We start from the raw sequence: 23,102 nt of genomic DNA, 5'->3' as shown, positions 1-23,102 counted from the left end.
CAGCACATGGTTGATTTCATGCTGCAGTGCCTGAGAAACGACCGCCGCATCGCCCACATTCTCAACATGGCTGATTATTGGGTGTCCACCCTCCTAGATCCTCGCTACCGGGACAACTTACAAAGCCTCATAACACCGTTGAACCGGGAACGTAAAATGCGGGAGTACCAAGACGCACTGGTGCATTCCAACATGTTCCCCATTCCAACCGAGAGCAGTGCTGCTAGTGCTTTACAAAGCAGCTCAGTGCGTCGAGGCAGTGGAGGAAGCTCTGCACAAAGAGGGAGCAGAAGCAGCGCCTCAGCACAAGGCAAGACCAGTATGGCTGAAATGTGGCAAAGTTTTGTGTCCCCGCCGCCACAAATGTCTACACCATCACAGACGGCTCCAGTCAGCAGGAGGCAACGTTTCCGTCAGATGGTGACAGACTACATGTCTTGCCCTCTTAGTGTACTCCCAGACGGCTCTTCTCCCTTCAAGTTTTTGGTCTGTAAGCTGGATACATGGCCAGAGCTTAGTCAGTATGCATTGGAGGTGCTAGCTTGCCCTGCTGCTAGTGTATTATCGGAACGCGTCTTTAGTGCCGCAGGTGGTGTACTAACAGACCGTCGCATGCGACTATCCTCCGATAACGTTGACCGGCTTACTTTTCTCAAAATGAACAAGGCCTGGATCTCTCATGAATTTTGCCAGTCCTCTTCCAGAATAAATAATTGGTTGGCAACAGTATCCAGGTCTCCTGTTCTGTTCATGTTTCTACCACCTGAACTGTAATCCCTGAGCTCCAACACCGCCAGTTGGCGCTCGGAAGTGCCGTCTGCACAGTCAACACTTGCTGCCATGTTATTGGGGTTCAGTAACGTCAGCTGTTCCCCTGCTGTGCGGACGGCAATTTCTCCTGCTCTGTCCACATTCTCACTACTACAGATATTAAAGTTGCTCCAATTACACCTCTGGCTCCTCTGTTTTCAGTATTATCCCTGAGCTCCAACACCGCCAGTTGGCACTCGGAAGTGCCGTCTGCACAGTCAACACTTGCTGCCGTGTTATTGGGGTTCAGTAACGTCAGCTGTTCCCCTGCTGTGCGGACGGCAATTTCTCCTGCTCTGTCCACATTCTCACTACTACAGATTTGAAAGTTTCTCCAATTACACCTCTGTTTTCAGTATTATCCCTGAGCTACAACACCGCCAGTTGGCGCTCGGAAGTGCCGTCTGCACAGTCAACACTTGCTGCCATGTTATTGGGGTTCAGTAACGTCAGCTTTTCCCCTGCTGTGCGGACGGCAATTTCTCCTGCTCTGTCCACATTCTCACTACTACAGATTTGAAAGTTTCTCCAATTACATCTCTGGCTCCTCTGTTTTCAGTATTATCCCTGAGCTCCAACACCGCCAGTTGGCGCTCGGAAGTGCCGTCTGCACAGTCAACACTTGCTGCCGTGTTATTGGGGTTCAGTAACGTCAGCTGTTCCCCTGCTGTGCGGACGGCAATTTCTCCTGCTCTGTCCACATTCTCACTACTACAGATTTGAAAGTTTCTCCAATTACACCTCTGTTTTCAGTATTATCCCTGAGCTATAACACCGCCAGTTGGCGCTCGGAAGTGCCGTCTGCAGAGTCAACACTTGCTGCCATGTTATTGGGGTTCAGTAACGTCAGCTGTTCCCCTGCTGTGCGGACGGCAATTTCTCCTGCTCTGTCCACATTCTCACTACTACAGATTTTAAAGTTTCTCCAATTACACCTCTGGCTCCTCTGTTTTCAGTATTATCCCTGAGCTCCAACGCCGCCAGTTGGCGCTCGGAAGTGCCGTCTGCACAGTCAACACTTGCTGCCGTGTTATTGGGGTTCAGTAACGTCAGCTGTTCCCCAGCTGTGTGTCCGGCAAATTCTCCTGCTTTGTCCACATCCACTGTACTACTGATTTTAAACCTCCTCCAAATACAACTCTGGCTCCTCCGTTTTTAGTATTTACCCTGGGCTTCAATACCGCTAGTTGCTGCTCAGAAGTGTTGTCTGCACAGTCAACGCTTGCTCCAGTGTTATTGGGGTTCAGTAACGTCAGCTGATCCCCAGCTGTGTGTCCGGCAAATTCTCCTGCTTTGTCCACATCCACTGTACTACGGATTTAAAACCTCCTCCAAATACACCTCTGGCTCCTCTGTTTTCAGTATTATCCCTGAGCTCCAACACCGCCAGTTGGCGCTCGGAAGTGCCGTCTGCACAGTCAACGCTTGCTCCAGTGTTATTGGGGTTCAGTAACGTCAGCTGATCCCCAGCTGTGTGTCTGGCAAATTCTCCTGCTTTGTCCACATCCACTGTACTACGGATTTAAAACCTCCTCCAAATACAACTCTGGCTCCTCCGTTTTTAGTATTTACCCTGGGCTCCAACACCGCCAGTTGGCGCTCAGAAGTGCCGTCTGCACAGTCAACGCTTGCACCAGTGTTATTGGGGTTCAGTAACGTCAGCTGATCCCCAGCTGTGTGTCCGGCAAATTCTCCTGCTTTGTCCACATCCACTGTATTACGGATTTAAAACCTCCTCCAAATACACCTCTGGCTCCTCCGTTTTCAGTATTATCCCTGAGCTCCAACACCGCCAGTTGGCGCTCGGAAGTGCCGTCTGCACAGTCAACGCTTGCTCCAGTGTTATTGGGGTTCAGTAATGTCAACTGATCCCCAGCTGTGTGTCCGGAAAATTCTCCTGCTTTGTCCACATCCACTGTACTACGGATTTAAAACCTCCTCCAAATACACCTCTGGCTCCTCCGTTTTCAGTATTATCCCTGAGCTCCAACACCGCCAGTTGGCGCTCGGAAGTGCCGTCTGCACAGTCAACGCTTGCTCCAGTGTTATTGGAGTTCAGTAACTTCAGCTGATCCCCAGCTGTGTGTCTGGCAAATTCTCCTGCTTTGTCCACATCCACTGTACTACGGATTTAAAACCTCCACCAAATACACCTCTGGCTCCTCCGTTTTCAGTATTATCCCTGAGCTCCAACACCGCCAGTTGGCGCTCGGAAGTGCCGTCTGCACAGTCAACGCTTGCTCCAGTGTTATTGGGGTTCAGTAACGTCAGCTGATCCCCAGCTGTGTGTCCGGCAAATTCTCCTGCTTTGTCCACATCCACTGTACTACGGATTTAAAACCTCCTCCAAATTCACCTCTGGCTCCTCCGTTTTCAGTATTATCCCTGAGCTCCAACACCACCAGTTGGCGCTCGGAAGTGCCGTCTGCACAGTCAACGCTTGCTCCAGTGTTATTGGGGTTCAGTAACGTCAGCTGATCCCCAGCTGTGTGTCCGGCAAATTCTCCTGCTTTGTCCACATCCACTGTACTACGGATTTAAAACCTCCTCCAAATACAACTCTGGCTCCTCCGTTTTTAGTATTTACCCTGGGCTCCAACACCGCCAGTTGGCGCTCAGAAGTGCCGTCTGCACAGTCAACGCTTGCACCAGTGTTATTGGGGTTCAGTAACGTCAGCTGATCCCCAGCTGTGTGTCCGGCAAATTCTCCTGCTTTGTCCACATCCACTGTATTACGGATTTAAAACCTCCTCCAAATACACCTCTGGCTCCTCCGTTTTCAGTATTATCCCTGAGCTCCAACACCGCCAGTTGGCGCTCGGAAGTGCCGTCTGCACAGTCAACGCTTGCTCCAGTGTTATTGGGGTTCAGTAATGTCAGCTGATCCCCAGCTGTGTGTCCGGAAAATTCTCCTGCTTTGTCCACATCCACTGTACTACGGATTTAAAACCTCCTCCAAATACACCTCTGGCTCCTCCGTTTTCAGTATTATCCCTGAGCTCCAACACCGCCAGTTGGCGCTCGGAAGTGCCGTCTGCACAGTCAACGCTTGCTCCAGTGTTATTGGGGTTCAGTAACGTCAGCTGATCCCCAGCTGTGTGTCTGGCAAATTCTCCTGCTTTGTCCACATCCACTGTACTACGGATTTAAAACCTCCACCAAATACACCTCTGGCTCCTCCGTTTTCAGTATTATCCCTGAGCTCCAACACCGCCAGTTGGCGCTCGGAAGTGCCGTCTGCACAGTCAACGCTTGCTCCAGTGTTATTGGGGTTCAGTAACGTCAGCTGATCCCCAGCTGTGTGTCCGGCAAATTCTCCTGCTTTGTCCACATCCACTGTACTACGGATTTAAAACCTCCTCCAAATTCACCTCTGGCTCCTCCGTTTTCAGTATTATCCCTGAGCTCCAACACCACCAGTTGGCGCTCGGAAGTGCCGTCTGCACAGTCAACGCTTGCTCCAGTGTTATTGGGGTTCAGTAACGTCAGCTGATCCCCAGCTGTGTGTCCGGCAAATTCTCCTGCTTTGTCCACATCCACTGTACTACGGATTTAAAACTTGCTCCAATTATACCTCTGGCTCCACTCTGTTTTTAGTATTTACCCTGGGTTCCAGCACCGTCAGCTGGTCTTCGGCAGTTCCATTGGCTCTTGTACCTTCGGCTACCCATCCGGGTTCCAGTACCGTCAGCTGGTTCTCGGCAGTGACTTTGGCACGGGTACTCCCTCCTGCCCAGCCTGGTTCCAGCACGCCAGCTGTTTCCGGGTAGTGTCAACGTCACTTTGCCTCCAATGCATTGTCCTGTCGTGTTGCGGTCGGGTTTGCCGACTCTATGGTGCCTGCAGTTCAGGTGACTCCTATGTGGGCTGCGGGATCTGGCAATGAAGGCTGGTTCCATAGTGCCAATAGGACAAGCACCCCCTGTAGGACTGTGGGTTTTGGTAACTGCGGCCGGCTCGCGGCCTTGAACTTTTTTTTACATGGGTACCTTCTGCTACCCATCCGGGTTCCAGTACCGTCAGCTGGTTCTCGGCAGTGCCTTTGGATTAGGTGCCTCTTTCTCGGTATCCAAGTTCCACCAACGTCTGCTGGTCCTTGGTAGTGCTTTCTGGCACAGGTACCTCCTGCTTAGTAACCGAGTTCCAGTACCGTCAGCTGGTCTTCGGCAGTTCCATTGGATCTTGTACCTTCTGCTACCCATCCGGGTTCCAGTACCGTCAGCTGGTTCTCGGCAGTGACTTTGGCACGGGTACTCCCTCCTGCCCAGCCTGGTTCCAGCACGCCAGCTGTTTCCGGGTAGTGTCAACATCACTTTGCCTCCAATGCGTTGTCCTGTCGTGTTGCGGTCGGGTTTGCCGACTCTATGGTGCCTGCAGTTTAGGTGACTCCTATGTGGGCTGCGGGATCTGGCAATGAAGGCTGGTTCCATAGTGCCAATAGGACAAGCACCCCCTGTAGGACTGTGGGTTTTGGTAACTGCGGCCGGCTCGCGGCCTTGAACTTTTTTTTACATGGGTACCTTCTGCTACCCATCCGGGTTCCAGTACCGTCAGCTGGTTCTCGGCAGTGCCTTTGGATTAGGTGCCTCCTTCTCGGTATCCAAGTTCCACCAACGTCTGCTGGTCCTTGGTAGTGCTTTCTGGCACAGGTACCTCCTGCTTAGTAACCGAGTTCCGGTACCGTCAGCTGGTCTTCGGCAGTTCCATTGGCTCTTGTACCTTCTGCTACCCATCCGGGTTCCAGTACCGTCAGCTGGTTCTCGGCAGTGACTTTGGCACGGGTACTCCCTCCTGCCCAGCCTGGTTCCAGCACGCCAGCTGTTTCCGGGTAGTGTCAACGTCACTTTGCCTCCAATGCGTTGTCCTGTCGTGTTGCGGTCGGGTTTGCCGACTCTATGGTGCCTGCAGTTCAGGTGACTCCTATGTGGGCTGCGGGATCTGGCAATGAAGGCTGGTTCCATAGTGCCAATAGGACAAGCACCCCCTGTAGGACTGTGGGTTTTGGTAACTGTGGCCGGCTCGCGGCCTTGAACTTTTTTTTACATGGGTACCTTCTGCTACCCATCCGGGTTCCAGTACCGTCAGCTGGTTCTCGGCAGTGCCTTTGGATTAGGTGCCTCCTTCTCGGTATCCAAGTTCCACCAACGTCTGCTGGTCCTTGGTAGTGCTTTCTGGCACAGGTACCTCCTGCTTAGTAACCGAGTTCCAGTACCGTCAGCTGGTCTTCGGCAGTTCCATTGGCTCTTGTACCTTCTGCTACCCATCCGGGTTCCAGTACCGTCAGCTGGTCCTCGGTAGTTCCTCAGCTTTCTTGTACCTTCTGCTACATTTCCAAGTTCAAGCTTTTTGAAATGGTTCTTGGTAATCACTCTAGATCTCCCTGACGAGGACCCTGAAGACGAGGACCCTGAAGACCAACCCTAAGAAGACGAGGACCCTGAAGACGACGACCCTGAAGACGAGGACCCTGAAGACCACCCCGAAGAAGACGAGGACCCTGAAGACCACCCTGAAGAAGACGAGGACCCTGAAGACCACCCCGAAGAAGACGAGGACCCCGAAGACGAGGACCCAGAAGACCAACCCGAAGAAGACGAGGACCCCGAAGACAAGGACCCCCGAAGACGACGACCCTGAAGACCACCCCGAAGAAGACCAAGAAGATGACCCTGAAGAAGTTGACCAAGAGGACAAAGAAGAGAAGACAAGCACCAAGATGCAGAAGAACAAGAGACAGAAAACCAAGAAGCAGAAATACAAGAAGCTGCAGAACAAAAAGCGGAAAAACATTAAGCATAAGACTAAAAATCAGAGCAAAAGATAATATCTAAATTATAAGCAGAAGATGACTAAGCAGTGTATGGGGGTGAGTCCGTTCCTCCTCGTGGTGCCCCTGGAAAAGACCTGCTGCTGCAGGCCAAACTGAACGCGGACAAATCCTGTTGTAAATCTTTTGTGACGGGCAGAACAAAAGGTGTAATGTCCAACCTTTTATAGATAACAACTACAGGAATGCCTGCCACAAATAAGAATATGATGAAGAAGAAGATGAAGAAGATGAAGAAGTAAAATATGAAGAATGTAAAAAAAAAGAATAATACGAAGAAGGTGAAGAAGAAGAAGATGAAGAAGGTGAAGAAGAAGTGGATGAAAAAGATGCTGAAGATGATGAAGGAGAAAGTGTGGGAGAAGTAAAAAAGAAGGTGAAGAGCATGGAAGTAGTGAAACATAAATATCTGACAAAATCTAAAAATACTTAACATAGTCAATATTTCCGTAACTCAGAACGTCTTAAAAAAAATATTAATTCCTGCTATTCCATTTGATTGGGCTAAACCTCTATGCCTTTATTGTCTCCCCCACCTCCCCCAATACATTCTACATTATTCTTAGTTGTTTTCCTTCATGTAGAATTAACCTACAAGGAAAGAAAGGGTTTATTTTCATTCCGATATTTCTGTCCCATTGACTTGCATTGGTTTCCGGTATCGGAATCGGCGATATCCGATACTTTTTCGGTATCGGTCCGATCCAATCCGATCCGATATTTCCCGATATCGGAAGGTATCGCTCAACACTAGTCTCCAGGAAAAATAGTTTTATGATAAATATTTACGTAAGACACATCAAGAACAGCTTAAAAATGTTTAAAAAATGTTGCATATTAAGATATAAAATTGCCCCAAAGCGAACTCAAACTAAAAGAAATGTTTTCCAGAACCATCTTTTGAAAAATTCAGAGATGCATTTTTGTTGTTTTTATGCTGTAGAGATGCGGATGTCAAGTGTGTTGCCTATTTAGGGCTCATCCAGTCGATTTTATTTTTTTTAACTACATAGAATGTTGTATGTCAGAATATATTCTCTCCTAGATGAGCTGCTATAGCGATTCTTGAGGGTGTGGGCTATCGTGTGATATGCAGCAAACTTGCCTAGAAGAATATAGGCTGCAATGTGGGACACAATACCTTTCTATGTTACGGCACATCTCATACAGTGAGCAAAGTTATCACAAATATACCAGATGCACCCAATACCAAGTGCCTTTTTTTGCCACACATGGCCAACCTTTCCACTGCTGAAAAATTTATTTCCATGAATTATTATCATCTTAGGCTAAATGCACAGGAAGTTTTTTGAAGCGCTGAAAAGCGATAAATGGAAATCGCTTCAGGAAACTCCTTCTTTTGGGGAGTTTTTGGAGGAGTTTTTGTTTTGTTACTAAAGCAGTTTTGGAGTATGCTCACAATGAGTTTTTTTGCTAAGTTTTCTGAGCAGAAACTTCCACCTATCCTATTAAAACTCGTGGTTTTTTAACTTCTTGTGTTTTTTGGAGAATTTCTGCTCCAGAGAATTCAGTAAAAATGCTCATACTCTTGGAGTGGAGCCACTATCAAACAAGTGACAAGCATGAGAACAGCAGTGTTGTTTTACAACAGAAATGTATATAAAAAAGAGTCTTTTAAAGATTTTTTTAATTAATTTATCAGGCTTTTTTAGAAGCTGCCCCCTCCCCACTCCAATAAACTCCAGAAACATTCACATTTATTTTTTTTACTTGCTTATATAGAGCTATTAATTCCACAGCGCTTTACAGACCTCACCATCAGTGTCCCCTTTGGGGGTCACAAAATAAATTCCCTATCAGTATGTCTTTGCAGTGTGAAGGAAGCCGGAGCTGGAAGAAACCCACACAAACAAAGGGAGAACATATAAACTCTTTGCAGATGTTGTCTGAGCCACTGTGTTGCCCATAGCCTATGAAAAAGTATAATACTGGAAGAAAACATAGTAATCAAAAAAGAGATTTTTGTACGTTAATATGAAGGTTCATTTTTGGAATAAACATAAATGATTAAAGCTGGGTCTACAAGGCGACTTTCACCGCAATACAGGTCTCGCAGTCAAACATATAAATATATTATTTTAACAGCGTTAGGCTTGATCTTGAGTTATGGCAATTTGATGGATGAACCATCTATAGGAAGATTAATCTTGTGCAAGCCTAAATAGGTCCACAAGGGACTTCTCTGCCATTATCTTGTGCCATGCTTCTGGATTTAAACCCTTGATCCTGTGTTTTGCTGTCAGCGTCTCTTTCCGCTGAGCCACAGCAGATACACTTTTTCTTTGGGTGTTTTAGTTCTGTTATTTTTGTTTCTGTCATTTTTGGGTACCAAGTGTTTTTCATTTATTCTATTTGTCTGTCCTATCACCTTTTGGTGCAGCTTTATACACTGCTTAAAAAAATAAAGGGAACACTTAAACAACAGAATATAACTCCAAGTAAATCAAGTTTCTGTGAAATCAAAATGTCCACTTAGGAAGCAACACTGATTGATAATCAATTTCACATGCTGTTGTGCAAATGGAATAGATAATAGATGGAAATTATTGGCAATTATCAAGACACACTCAATAAAGGAGTGGTTCTGCAGGTGGGGACCACAGACCACATCTCAGTACCAATGCTTTCTGACTGATGTTTTGGTCACTTTTGAATGTTGGTTGTGCTTTCACACTCGTGGTAGCATGAGACGGACTATACAACCCACAGAAGTTGCTCAGGTAGTGCAGCTCATCCAGGATGGCACATCAATGCGAGCTGTGGCAAGAAGGTTTGCTGTGTCTGTCAGCGTAGTGTCCAGAGGCTGAAGGCGCTACCAGGAGACAGGCCAGTACACCAGGAGACATGGAGGGGGCCGTAGGAGGGCAGCAACCCAGCAGCAGGACCGCTACCTCCACCTTTGTGCAAGGAGGAACAGGAGGAGCACTGCCAGAGCCCTGCAAAATGACCTCCAGCAGGCCACAAATGTGCATGTGTCTGCACAAACAGTTAGAAACCGACTCCATGAGGTTGGTATGAGGGCCCGAAGTCCAAAGATGGAGGTTATGCTCACAGCCCAACACCGTGCAGGAGGCTTGGCATTTGCCACAGAACACCAGGAGCCCTGTGCTCTTCACAGATGAAAGCAGGTTCACACTGAGCACATGTGACAGATGTGATAGAGTCTGGAGATGCCGTGGAGAGCGATCTGCTGCCTGCAACATCCTTCAGCATGACCGGTTTGGCAGTGGGTCAGTAATGGTGTGGGGTGACATTTCTTTGGAGGGCTTCAGAGCCCTCCATGTGCTCGCCAGTGGTAGCCTGACTGCCATTAGGTACCGAGATTAAATTCTCAGACCCCTTGTGAGACCATATGCTGGCGCAGTTGGCCCTGGGTTCCTCCTAATGCTGGACAATGCCAGACCTCATGTGGCTGGAGTGTGTCAGCAGTTCCTGCAAGATGGGCCCGCCCGTTCCTCAGGCCTGAATCTGATTGAGCACATCTGGGACATCATGTCTCGCCCCATCCACCTACGTCACATTGCACCACAGACTGTCCAGGAGTTGGCGGATGCTTTAGTCCAGGTCTGGGAGGAGATCCAACAGGAAACCATCCACAACCTCATCAGGAGCATGCCCAGGCATTGTAGGGAGGTCATACAGGCACGTGGAGGCCACACACAATACTGAGCCTCATTTTGACTTGTTTTAAGGACCTTACATCAAAGTTGGATCAACCTGTAGTGTGTTTTTCCACTTTAATTTTGGGGGTAACTCCAAATCCAGGCCTCCATTGGTTAATACATTTGATTTCCATTGATGATTTTTGTGTGATTTTGTTGTCAGCACATTCAACTTTGTACAGAACAAAGTATTCAATGATAATATTTCATTCATTCAGATCTAGGATGTGTTATTTGCGTGTTCCCTTTATTTTTTTGAGCAGTGTATATCTTCTCTTCCCCTGCTGGTGTTTCCTGCTGGTGAAAGTCTTTGTTGGATTCATTCACTTGACTGTAGTTTATTTTGGCTGTAGTAGTTTCATGTGTGATTCCTTTTTCCTTAGGGAATTGCTACTATAGTGATTCTAGGAGCTGCTAAGAGCATTCAGGGTAAGCCGCCATTGAGTGGGGGTGCCATTGTGTTTTTTTAGAGTGTTAATCTCCACGGACAGGCGGAGACAGACCAGGGTAAGAGGAGGGATTTTCTTAGTTTGAACAGGGATCTGTCAAATTCAGGTATTTATCCTTGTGGTTTGAACGCTACCCTCGTGAATGTGCTCATAACATTTAGATAGTATCAAGCCATCGGGTTGTTGATCTCCCTCTTCACCTTGTCCCATCTATTCTTCTTACCATGATGTCCTTCTTCAGTGATTGCTCTCTTCGTATGATGTGTCCAAAGTAGGCAAGTCGTAGCTTGGTGATCCTTGCTTCGACATGTCTGGCTGGATTTGTTCCAAAATTGATTTGTTTGTTCTTCTTGCCATCCATGGTATTGATTACATCCTTCTCCAGCACCACATTTTGAAGGCATTGATTCTTCTTCCGTCTTGTTTCTCTATCGTATATGTCGCTGCTAAATTGCAGCATGGCGAAGGTGAATGGGGCGTCATCGCACCTTGCCAGGCACTATGACAAGCAAGTCACTGAAATCTAACTGGTTCTGACTTGCGTGTCACATGTGGTGATACCTAATGGGTCACAATGTGACCCCATTCACTTGCACTATGCTGAGATATAACAGCTCATTGTCACGCTGTCTCTGTATACTGGAGGTAGGGGGCCTAAGCTGACCCTAAGCTGGGGCCCTGACTAATCCCTCAACCTGGAGGTACTGTTAAAGGTACAGAGGTCCAGGCCGCCAGCGTAACCCCTACCTCCTGAAGATCCCTGCACCTCAGTAATCTAGTCCTGAGAAGGACCCCGATCACAACCAAAGGGAACAAGAAATAATATGCCCAAACACAGTATTTAGACGAACGAGACAGTACAAGGGAAAAACCAAAACCACCTTGCATACAAACAACTTCTCAACTACAACAGAGGGAAAACCAACGGGAAAGGAGATAAATGATAAAGCGAGGAAAGGGAAAAAACACTTCCAAGTACACTTATCTCAGCAACTCCAAACACCACGATCCGCTCTGTCAGTCTGAATGAAATGCTTTCACCGACACCTCCCAGACAGACCAGCAGGTATATGAAGGAGTCTCACTACAGAAGTATTGATTGCAGCTGGGCGAGGCTGGACCTCATCTAGCCCAGAGAGAGAGAGAGAATTAACTCCCTCACTGCCGAGAAACACAAAGCACCAACAAGTCAGCTGCGAGAAGTCAGGCTGTGTACTCGTGACGATCTTCGTGGCAACACACCCGTGACAGTACCCCCCCTTCTACGAGGGGCCTCCGGACCCTCAGGGCCAGGTTTATCCGGGTGAGTCGTGTGGAAGGCCCGAACTAATCGGTCTGCGTTAATATCCGACGCAGGAACCCACATCCTCTCCTCAGGATCATACCCCTTCCAATGAACCAAGTACTGAAGGGACCGGCGATTAAAGCGTGAATCAATGACCCTCGATACCTGGAACTCCAAGTTACCATTGACAACCACTGGAGGGGGAGGTAAAAGTGACGGTACCACCGGCGCCACATACCTCTTAAGCAATGATCTGTGAAACACGTTGTGAATTTTAAACGTAGGGGGGAGGTCAAGACAGAATGCCACCGGATTAATAATAGAACTGATTCTGTACGGCCCGATGAACCTGGGACCCAGTTTCCAGGAGGGAACCTTAAGTTTTATATTCCTGGTAGACAACCATACCCGATCGTTCACACTTAGGTCCGGACCAGACACTCTCCTCCTATCAGCCATACGTTTGTATCGGTTCCCCATAGTATTCAGATTCTTCAGAACCCCTCTCCATACTGAAGCGAGTGATGAGGAAAATCGTTCCTCCTCAGGAACCCCCGAAGAGCCCCCCCCACTGAAAGTACAAAACTGGGGGTGAAAACCATATGCCCCAAAAAACGGGGACTTACCAGTGGACTCGCTCCGCCTATTATTAAGAGCAAACTCTGCCAGAGGTAAGAAAGAAGCCCAGTCCTCCTGGTTCTCTGACACAAAACACCGGAGATATGTCTCCAAGCTCTGGTTCATACGTTCCGTCTGACCATTGGTCTGAGGATGAAAAGCCGATGAGAATGACAACTGCATCCCCCGCCGTGCACAAAACGCCTTCCAGAACTTAGACACAAACTGAGACCCCCGATCAGACACCACCTCGGAGGGTACCCCGTGAAGCCTCACAATCTCCCCAATGAACACCTGCGCAAGAGTTTTAGCATTAGGGAGAGCCGGAAGAGCGATAAAATGTGCCATCTTGCTGAACCTGTCCACTACAACGAGTATGACCGTTTTACCCGAAGACGGAGGGAGCTCCGTAATAAAGTCCATAGACAGATGAGTCCAAGGACGCTCCGGGATCTTCAAAGGTAAGAGGGCCCCAGACGGACGGTTATGTGAGGTCTTAGAGCGCGCACAAACCCCACAGGACGCGACAAAAGTTACCACCTCCTTATGTAAATTAGGCCACCAAAACCGACGCGAGAGGAGATCCACAGTTGCTTTACTCCCCGGGTGTCCTGCAAAAACTGAGTTATGGTGTGCCTCGATCACCTTTTGTCGCAACTGATCTGGAACAAACAATCTCCCTGGAGGTCCAACAGGGGCGTCCCCCTGAGCCTCCAATACCTCCTCCTCCAGCTCAGAGCATACTGCCGAAACCACCACCCCCTCCTGAAGGATAGGAATCGGGTCGTCCGTATTCCCGGCCCCCGGGAAACTACGAGATAAGGCATCCGCCTTTACATTTTTTGACCCAGGACGATATGTAACGACAAAATTAAACCTGGTAAAAAACAATGACCACCTAGCTTGTCTGGGATTCAGACGTTTCGCGGACTCCAGATATAGCAGGTTCTTGTGATCGGTGATGACAGTGACCGGATGAACTGCCCCCTCCAGAAAATGGCGCCACTCCTCAAAAGCTAACTTAATGGCCAAGAGTTCCCTATTGCCGACATCGTAATTCCTCTCAGCGGACGACAATTTTTTAGAGAAAAAGGCGCACGGATGCCACTTACCAGGGGACGAACCTTGTGACAATACTGCTCCCACCCCTACCTCGGAAGCGTCTACCTCTACAATGAATGGCTGAGACGCATCAGGTTGAATGAGTATGGGCGCCGAGGCAAAGCATTTTTTCAAAGAGGAGAATGCTTGACAAGCCTTGTCAGACCACCTAGAAAAATCCGTCCCCTTTTTAGTCATGTCAGTGAGAGGCTTAACCATGGACGAGAAATTACGAATGAACTTTCGGTAATAATTAGCAAACCCCAGGAAACGTTGTAGTGCCTTAAGATTCTCTGGCCGATCCCACTCAAGAACTGCCCGCACTTTCCCAGGGTCCATACGAAAACCGGACGCTGAAACCAGGAAGCCTAAAAACTGGAGTTCCTGTACGGCGAACACACACTTTTCCCACTTGGCATACAGTTTATTATCCCGCAAGATCTGTAACACCTGCCTAACGTGCTCCTGATGAGACACCAGATCCGGCGAGTAAATTAGGATATCATCCAGATATATGACAACAAACTGTCCCACCAAGCGGCGAAAAATGTCATTAACAAAGTGTTGGAACACCGCCGGGGCATTAGTCAGACCGAATGGCATGACAAGGTTCTCATAATGCCCCTCCGGAGTGTTAAACGCCGTCTTCCACTCATCCCCCTCCTTCATTCTAATCAGATTGTACGCCCCCCTGAGATCCAACTTAGAAAACCATTTGGCGCCCACGATCTGATTAAAGAGATCGGGAATAAGTGGGAGCGGATACGGATCTCGGACCGTAATCCGATTAAGTTCACGGAAATCCAGGCAAGGGCGTAGGCCTCCATCTTTCTTCTTAACAAAGAAGAACCCCGCAGCCACCGGTGAAGATGAAGGTCTAATATGCCCCTTAGCCAGACTTTCTGAGATATAATTCTTCATGGCCTGCCTCTCAGGACCAGAAAGGTTATACAACCTAGCTTTAGGTAACTTGGCCTCTGGGAGCAGTTTTACAGAACAGTCATACACGCGATGAGGAGGTAGTTCCTGACACCCTTTCTCCGAGAATACATCCTCAAAGTCCGCCAGAAATGGAGGTAAGACCCAAGGAGTAACCGCACCAATGACCGTGTTCATGCAGTTTTTATTACAGAATTTACTCCATTGGCTTATCTCCCTGGTTTGCCAATTAATAACCGGGTTATGCTTAGCTAACCAAGGAAGGCCCAACACAATAGGAGTGGGAAGACCCTCCAACACGTAGCAAGACAACAGTTCTTTATGTATTGCCCCCACTTGAAGTTTTACGTCATGCACAACTTGCAAAAAACTTCCCTGCCCGAGAGGCCTGGCATCGATCGAGAATATGGGGATGGGTTTAGCCAACTCACTCAACCGCATACCTTGAACCCGGGCAAACCGAGCATCAACCAGATTAGCCCCGGCCCCACTATCCAGAAGAACAGATATCCTCTCAGTTCTCGTACCCACCACCACCTCCGCCGGTACGAGAAACTGAGATGAACCTAGGGACGAAATACCTACTCCCAGATTGCCGTCCACCACACAACCTGGGATCAACAGTTTTCCGACGACTCTTCACTCTGCAAGGGACGGGATGGACACCCCCCAATAAAATGTCCCTTTCTCCCGCAGAAGAAACACCTTCCTGCCATATGGCGCACCACCGGTCCCTTCCCCCGAAATGATGTCCCTCCTAATTGCATAGGCTCCTCTGGACTGACCAGGGGAACCACCATATGAGGGGACCTTGTAGGAGGTGGAGTCATCACAGGAGGTAGAGTTATCCCGCACCTCTCCCGAAGCCGTCTGTCCACGCGAATAGCGAGGGCCATAGCGGCTTCCAGAGACACGGGAGAGTCATACTGTGCCAACACATCCTGTAATTTGTCGGATAAACCATGACAAAACTGGCTCCTAAGAGCCGGGTCATTCCACTGGGTGTCCGTGGCCCACCTACGGAACTCCGAACAGAATTCCTCCGCCAGACGATCTCCCTGCTAGATCCTACGTAACTTAGACTCAGCAAGGGAGATCCGATCTGGGTCATCATATACGAGTCCCAGGGCAGCGAAAAACCTATCCACTGTCTGGAGAGCCGGGGAACCCGGGGGAAGAGAGAACGCCCAAGATTGTGGGTCCCCTTGTAGGAGCGAGATGACAATTCCCACCCTTTGTTCTTCACTCCCCGATGACCGAGGCCGCAGCCGAAAGTACAATTTACATGCCTCCCGGAAAACAAAAAACTTGTCCCGCCCCCCAGTGAACCTATCAGGGAGAGCTACTTTAGGTTCTGGTCCGGCTTGCTCCTGAGGATGCCAAACCTTGGACCTAACGTCCGCCAGCTCCATGGACAAACTCTGCAATTGCCGAGCTAGACCGGCTACTGGATCCATAGTAGCTGGAGAAAAACTAAGTGGGTCGGTGAAAATGTCACGCTGTCTCTGTATACTGGAGGTCGGGGGCCTAAGCTGACCCTAAGCTGGGGCCCTGACTAATCCCTCAACCTGGAGGTACTGTTAAAGGTACAGAGGTCCAGGCCGCCAGCGTAACCCCTACCTCCTGAAGATCCCTGCACCTCAGTAATCTAGTCCTGAGAAGGACCCCGATCACAACCAAAGGGAACAAGAAATAATATGCCCAAACACAGTATTTAGACGAACGAGACAGTACAAGGGAAAAACCAAAACCACCTTGCATACAAACAACTTCTCAACTACAACAGAGGGAAAACCAACGGGAAAGGAGATAAATGATAAAGCGAGGAAAGGGAAAAAACACTTCCAAGTACACTTATCTCAGCAACTCCAAACACCACGATCCGCTCTGTCAGTCTGAATGAAATGCTTTCACCGACACCTCCCAGACAGACCAGCAGGTATATGAAGGAGTCTCACTACAGAAGTATTGATTGCAGCTGGGCGAGGCTGGACCTCATCTAGCCCAGAGAGAGAGAGAGAATTAACTCCCTCACTGCCGAGAAACACAAAGCACCAACAAGTCAGCTGCGAGAAGTCAGGCTGTGTACTCGTGACGATCTTCGTGGCAACACACCCGTGACACTCATACAAGCGATTTTTGGCCGTGCAACCTGTGTTATGGTAAAAAATGCCTTGTAGCCCCAATCAATACCATCAGAGCATAAAAAAGAGAAGAAAAATAGGTAATCAATGTTACGCTTACCCCCGGACTGTTTGGCGTGAGCGTGGTTAGTGGTCCCACTGGGCCACAAACTGAGGAGGGATGTGACTAGGGGCCTCACCAGATCCGACCACGAACACACGGCGGCTTAATCGACTCCGTGGTCCAAGGAGGGACGTGGGAAGTGGCCCAGGTGGTACTCCAGGTCAGACCCCGGTCACAGCTGTTGACCCACACCGGGGAATGCAGGAACAGGCAGGTTAGGCTGGTATGCAGACAAACGGGTACTGGCAGGCACGGCTGGTATGCAGACAGGCGCGTAGGAAAACAGGCTGGATAGGTGACGCGCCCCTGGGCCTGTGTCGCGCTGCGTTGCGCACGCGGGAGCTTACCCGGAGCCGGATCTGTTGAGGGTTGTAGTCTCGTGGCGGTGACCCGGTCCGTGCCCAGGGAGTCAAACTGAGCGGCGATGTATCAGCGGTAGATGTTGGACGACTACGCCACCCGTTGAGTACAGCTAAGGAGCTGCTGCTGCAGGGCAGACCGCTGAGGCCGGTGGTAGGATTGTGCAGCGTGATAGTATAACCCCCAACGGGAGGGGTATGGCCTCAGGGCAGCCGACGTGGATGATTGGGGTAGCAGGAACCACTCGGAGACGGTACGGTGTAGTTCAGGGTCTTTACTGGTGACAAAGATAGACCCTCCCGGAGTACTGGCTAGCGATTGGGGCCTGGTCAGTTCTTGAGCAGATGGGATCTCCCCTGGCCAGGCGGAGTTGTAGGCCTCCCAAACTAACTGTACTCTTCTGGCTACCTTGCTAGAGGCGGGTATAAGTAGCCCACGTCCCTCAGTGTACCGTGTGGTGCTCACCCGTATGGCCGGTGACTCGGGGCCTTCTAGTAGCTTCCGCTCCACGACGGCGGTGCTGGTCCCATGCGTGTGACCGTGCCTTCGGGTTTCTTGGCCAGAGGACCTGGAATCCCCTGCCTGACGGATTCTGCTGCTGGGTAGGAGTTAGTCCCCACAGCCTCGGACTCCGGGTCCGGTAAGAAATCTTCTCAGTCAGGGCGAGCTCTGCAGCTGCCAGCCCCTGACTCCTTGTAACACTGCTCCCACAGAGCTCCTGATGTTCTGTTCCTATATTTGCTTCTTTTCTCTGTCTCTACTTCTTCTCTACTCACTAACCCTGCCTCAGCCCTAGGTTTATATAGGGGAAGTTCTTCCCCTCCCAGGACTGGGCAGGAGGTGTGGCATGCATAGGATCCCTGACCAAGAGACCTCCCACCTGCTCTCAGACGTAATATCTCTATCACTGTGGCAACCAGACCCCTGGGGTGTCACATTCCCCCCTAGTGAACTTTAGTACTCCGGGACTAAACATATTTTTAGAAAAAACATAACAAGGTATAAACAATAATAATACAATAAGAAAAACACATAAAGATGGTTACGGCGTGTCCGCAACCGGGTGCAGTTTTGAAGAAAACAAAGGTGTCCATTTCACCAAAACAGGGAGACGTAACCAGGTAGGGGTCTGTCCTGCCCCGAGTCCTTATCAGTCTTTTAGTCCATCCTGGGTTACGCTCCAACTAATTGTACAAGGATTCCCGGTAAATCCACCAAGGACTCCTAAAAATAACTAGAAACACATAATTATTTACAAGCAACAAGAAAAACAGGTAACCATAAATAAAACAACTTATACACTTCAAATCCTCCATCGTGCGGGTAACTGGCCTCTAGTGGCCCTAGTGGACCTACGGAGCTGACTGTCTAGCCCCGAACTACAGGGTGTAGGAACTGTCAAGGGTAAACTGGGCAGCTGTCCACGGGCCCTTTGGCTCACTAGAGGCATGGCAGGTTCACTATAAGCAGAGGGTTGATCCTCCTGGTCTGCTGGTGTGGGGTCTTCTGCCTCCTGGACCGGCTGTTCTTCCAGCTCTAGCTGTTGCTCCGTAGGTGTTTGGGATGCTGGTTGGAGGAAGGTGAGTACGGGTACCACAACTGCGCCATTGACTTGAGTCCAAGACCGAGGGAAGTCTCCGAGCACAGTACTAACCATATCTTCCCTTTCCTCTACGGGTCGAGGGTCTTCTTGTTCCTCTTCAGGGTTCCGTAGCTGTTCGGGACACTTCTTCAGGTGATCCCGGGATACAATGGTTGTGGTTTCCCCTCCGTCTTTACTGATGGTACAGACCTTTGGGTTGTCGTGGCTTGAGGGCAGTACGATGTACGGGTCCTTCTCCCACTGGTCGTCCAACTTGTGGAGCCGCCTTTTCCTCTTCAAGACCTGCTCTCCGGGTACCAGGGGAACAGCTGGAGCACACTGGTTGTAAGTTTTCTCTTGTCTTTCCCTAGCTTGACAGAGACTTTGCTCCACGCTCTCCTGTACTTTCCGGTACTGCTGCTGCCTCTCTGTGTCCCAGTCTGCTTCTGGTGAAGTGTCCTCAGGTGTCAGGACTCCCATCTCCAGGTCAACAGGTAGCTTCCCAGGTCTTGCCCTCATCAGGTAAGCCGGGGTACAGTTGGTGGAACCTACCGGGATGTGGTTGTATAGGTCCACTAGGTCGGGCAGTCTCTCAGGCCACAGACTGCGTTCTTCCAGGGGCAATGTTTTCAGAAGATCTATCACCACCTGGTTCATTTTCTCACAAAGTCCATTAGTTTGCGGATGATAGGGTGTCGTCCTTATCTTCCGGCAGCCATACAGAGTGCAGAATTCTTGGAAGACCTCCGCTTCAAAGGCAGGTCCCTGGTCTGTCAACACTTGGTCCGGGTACCCGTGTGGACGGCAGAAATGCTGCTGGAAGGCTCTAGCTGCTGTTCGAGCTGTTAAGTCCTTGACGGGGACGACAACCAAGAACCGGGAGTAGTGATCCACGATGGTTAGTGCGTAGACGTAGCCACTTCTGCTTGGGGTCAGTTTTACATGATCCAAGGCTACCAGTTCCAACGGCTGCCGGGTGACGATGGACTGCAGGGGAGTCTTCTGGCTGGCACGGTCCTTCCTCCTCAGGTTGCACGGGCCACAGTCTCTGCACCACCTCTCGATGGTTCCCCTCATGCCTACCCAATGGAACCGCCCGCGCAGCAGGAACTCCAGCTTCTTCCATCCGAAGTGTCCAGCCCCGTCGTGGTATGCCTCCATCACCACGGCTGCGTCTCTCCGTGGCACCACTACTTGCCAGATTAGTTCATGCGTCCGGGAGTTAACCATTCGGCGGCACAACTTCCCCTTATAAAGGAACAGTCGACTCTTCTCAGCCCACAGTTGCTTGGCTTCCTCCGGAGCGTCTGGGTCAAGGTGAGCCTCTGGCCGAGTCAGCATCTCCTTCACCAGTCGGACGGCAGGGTCACTGTCTTGCGTTTCCGCCCAGTTGTAGTGAGGCAAGGGATTAAACGTAGCAGCTTGCTTACTCCTTACCCGGTGGGAATACTGGATAGTCCCATGACGGTGGAACGCGGGGAGTTCGACTTCTTCCAGTCCCTCTGGATCTTCTCCTACGTCCGGTAGGTTTGGCATCCTGGACAGGGCGTCCGCGTTGGTATTGGAGCGTCCTGCCCGGTATTTGATTGTGAACTCGTAGTTGGACAGACGGGCCATCCATCTCTGCTCTAGGGCACCGAGTCTTGCTGTGTCCAGGTGTGTCAACGGGTTGTTATCCGTGTACACGACGAACCGGGAAGAAGCGAGGTAGTGCTTAAAGCGTTCGGTGACTGCCCACACCACTGCCAGGAACTCTAGCTTAAATGAGCTGTAATTCTCAGGGTTTCTTTCGGTGGGTCGCAGTTTTCGGCTGGCATAAGCGATTACTCGCTCTTTCCCCTGCTGGATCTGGGACAGCAAGGCTCCTAGCCCGATGTTATTTGCGTCGGTGTAGAGGATAAAGGGCTGGCTGTAATCCGGGTACGCCAGGATTTCATCCCCCGTGAGGGCCATCTTCAGCTGGCGGAAGGACTCTTCTTCCAACTTCTCCCATCTAAAGGGCGGCTTCTGGTTCTTGGCCTTCCGGGACTGGCCTATCAGGAGGTCCTGCATAGGAGCTGCCTTTTTGGTGAAACCGGGGATGAACCTGCGGTAGTAGCCTACCAACCCGAGGAACTGCCGCACTTCCTTTACACTGGAGGGACTTGGCCATTCCTTAATTGCGGTGATCTTATCAGGGTCGGGAGCCACTCCGTCAGCGCTCACCACGTGTCCCAGGTACTGCACCTTTGGTTTCAGGAGGTGACACTTGGAGGGTTTCACCTTTAGGCCGTAGCTTGCCAGAGCTTCGAACACTTCCGCCAGGTGTTTCAGGTGGTCCTCATAAGTCTTAGAATATACGATGACATCGTCCAGGTACAACAGGACCGTCTCGAAGTTTCTGTGGCCCAGACAGCACTCCATTAATCGTTGGAAGGTTCCTGGTGCGTTGCAGAGTCCGAACGGCATACAGGTAAACTCGCTAAGTCCCATCGGGGTGGTGAATGCGGTCTTCTCCCGGTCCGCCTCTGCTACAGGAACCTGCCAGTACCCACTAGTGAGATCCAAGGTAGAGAAGAAGTTAGCAGATCTTAAAGCAGCCAAAGACTCCTCTATCCTTGGTAAGGGGTACGCATCCTTGTGTGTGATACGGTTGATTTTCCGGTAATCTACACACATCCTCATGGTGTTGTCTTTCTTTTTGACTAAGACTAGTGGAGCTGCCCAGGGGCTACAGCTATCCCTGATCACCCCAGCCTCCTTCATGTCTCTAAGCATCCCCTTGGCGTGTTGGTAGTGTGCAGGGGGTACGGGTCGATACCTCTCTTTTATGGGAGGATGGTCTCCCGTGGGGATGTGGTGTTCTACCCCCTTGACTCGCCCGAAGTCTAACGGGTGTTTACTAAACACTCTCTCGTACTCTTGAACCACCCGATAGACTCCCTGTTTCTGGTGTGAGGGAGTGGAGTCAGTACCCAAATGTAGTTGCTGACACCAGTCCTCCATTGTTTTCTTAGAGCCGTTACCTTCCTCCGGGTGAGATGGAGGCAAGGGTTCCACAGATTGTATAGCATTTTGGTTAATGGTATATAATTTGGCTAGCGTGGCATACCGGGGCAGGTACACTTCCCTCTTCCCGATATTGATTATGCGAACGGGCACCCTCCCATGGCGTACATTAACCACCCCCCGTGCTGTCAAGATGGTGGGCCTACTGTCTGAGTAAACTGGTTCTACCATTGCCTGGTAATCTCTACCTCTCAGACCAATAGCTGCCCGGCACCAAATCATCATTTCACTTTTTGGGGGCATGGCAATAGGGAAAGGGTCACACATTCTCACGCTACCAATCTCACCGCCGGAGAGTTCCACCTGTTGCCGTCGCATCAGTGCCCGGATCTCTTTTTGGAGCACTCGCTGCTCGCCGGAGCTGGCGTTCTTGGCAACCTGCTGTAAAAGGAAAATCACCTCTGCAAGACAATTTTCAATTACATTAGTTCCTAGAGTTATCTTTGGGTGACTCTCGTGTTTGTCAATGTCTACAATGATCAGTCCCTGTGCTGCCAGTTCGACTCTACCGATTTTAATGGTCACCTCTTTAAATCCAATCTGTGGCACGGGCTGACCATTGCTGGCGATGATACTCAAGTCGTCGTCAGGGTAGCGGGTGATATCCGAGTCATTCCAGTACTGCTTGAAGAGCACGTACGGGATGGTGGTGACCTGTGACCCGGTGTCCAGTAGGGCACTCATAGGAATGCCATCCAGTACCACGGGTAAGACTGGACGTCCTCCCACATATTTGTCGCGCCAGTTCGATGGGCCTGGTGATCTTTTTCCTGGGGGTTGGCCCTCTACCCCAGGTTGTGCCAGTTTAAAGGACAGTACCTTGCCATATGTCCGGGTTGATTGCAGCGGCGGCAAATGGGTCATCCGTCCTCGTTGTATCGGTCGCTGGGTCTCCCTCTGGCCGTTGGGGTCCTCCTTGGTCGACGCCACGGGATGTCCTCCGGTCCGGATGCCAGCTGGATTTTCCCTGGAGTGGAAACCTGTAAAGACTGCACAGTTCGGGTTAGCGCAGCAACGCTTTTAGCTAGCTCTTGGACCTGATGGTGCAGGTCTGGAGCCGGGTCATTGTTCAAAGCCTGCGCATCAGCTCCCACAGGCCCTGCCGACAAGGGTGCCGCCTCCTGGTGGTAAGTGGTAGTGGGGCGTCTGTGGG

Source organism: Phyllobates terribilis, unplaced genomic scaffold, assembly GCF_046119375.1.
Source record: "Phyllobates terribilis strain yellow unplaced genomic scaffold, ASM4611937v1 Scaffold_8__6_contigs__length_399053987, whole genome shotgun sequence".
NCBI classification, from domain to species: Eukaryota; Metazoa; Chordata; class Amphibia; order Anura; family Dendrobatidae; genus Phyllobates; species Phyllobates terribilis.
The sequence above is the reverse complement of the archived record's forward strand: the minus strand, read 5'-3'. Positions refer to the sequence as shown.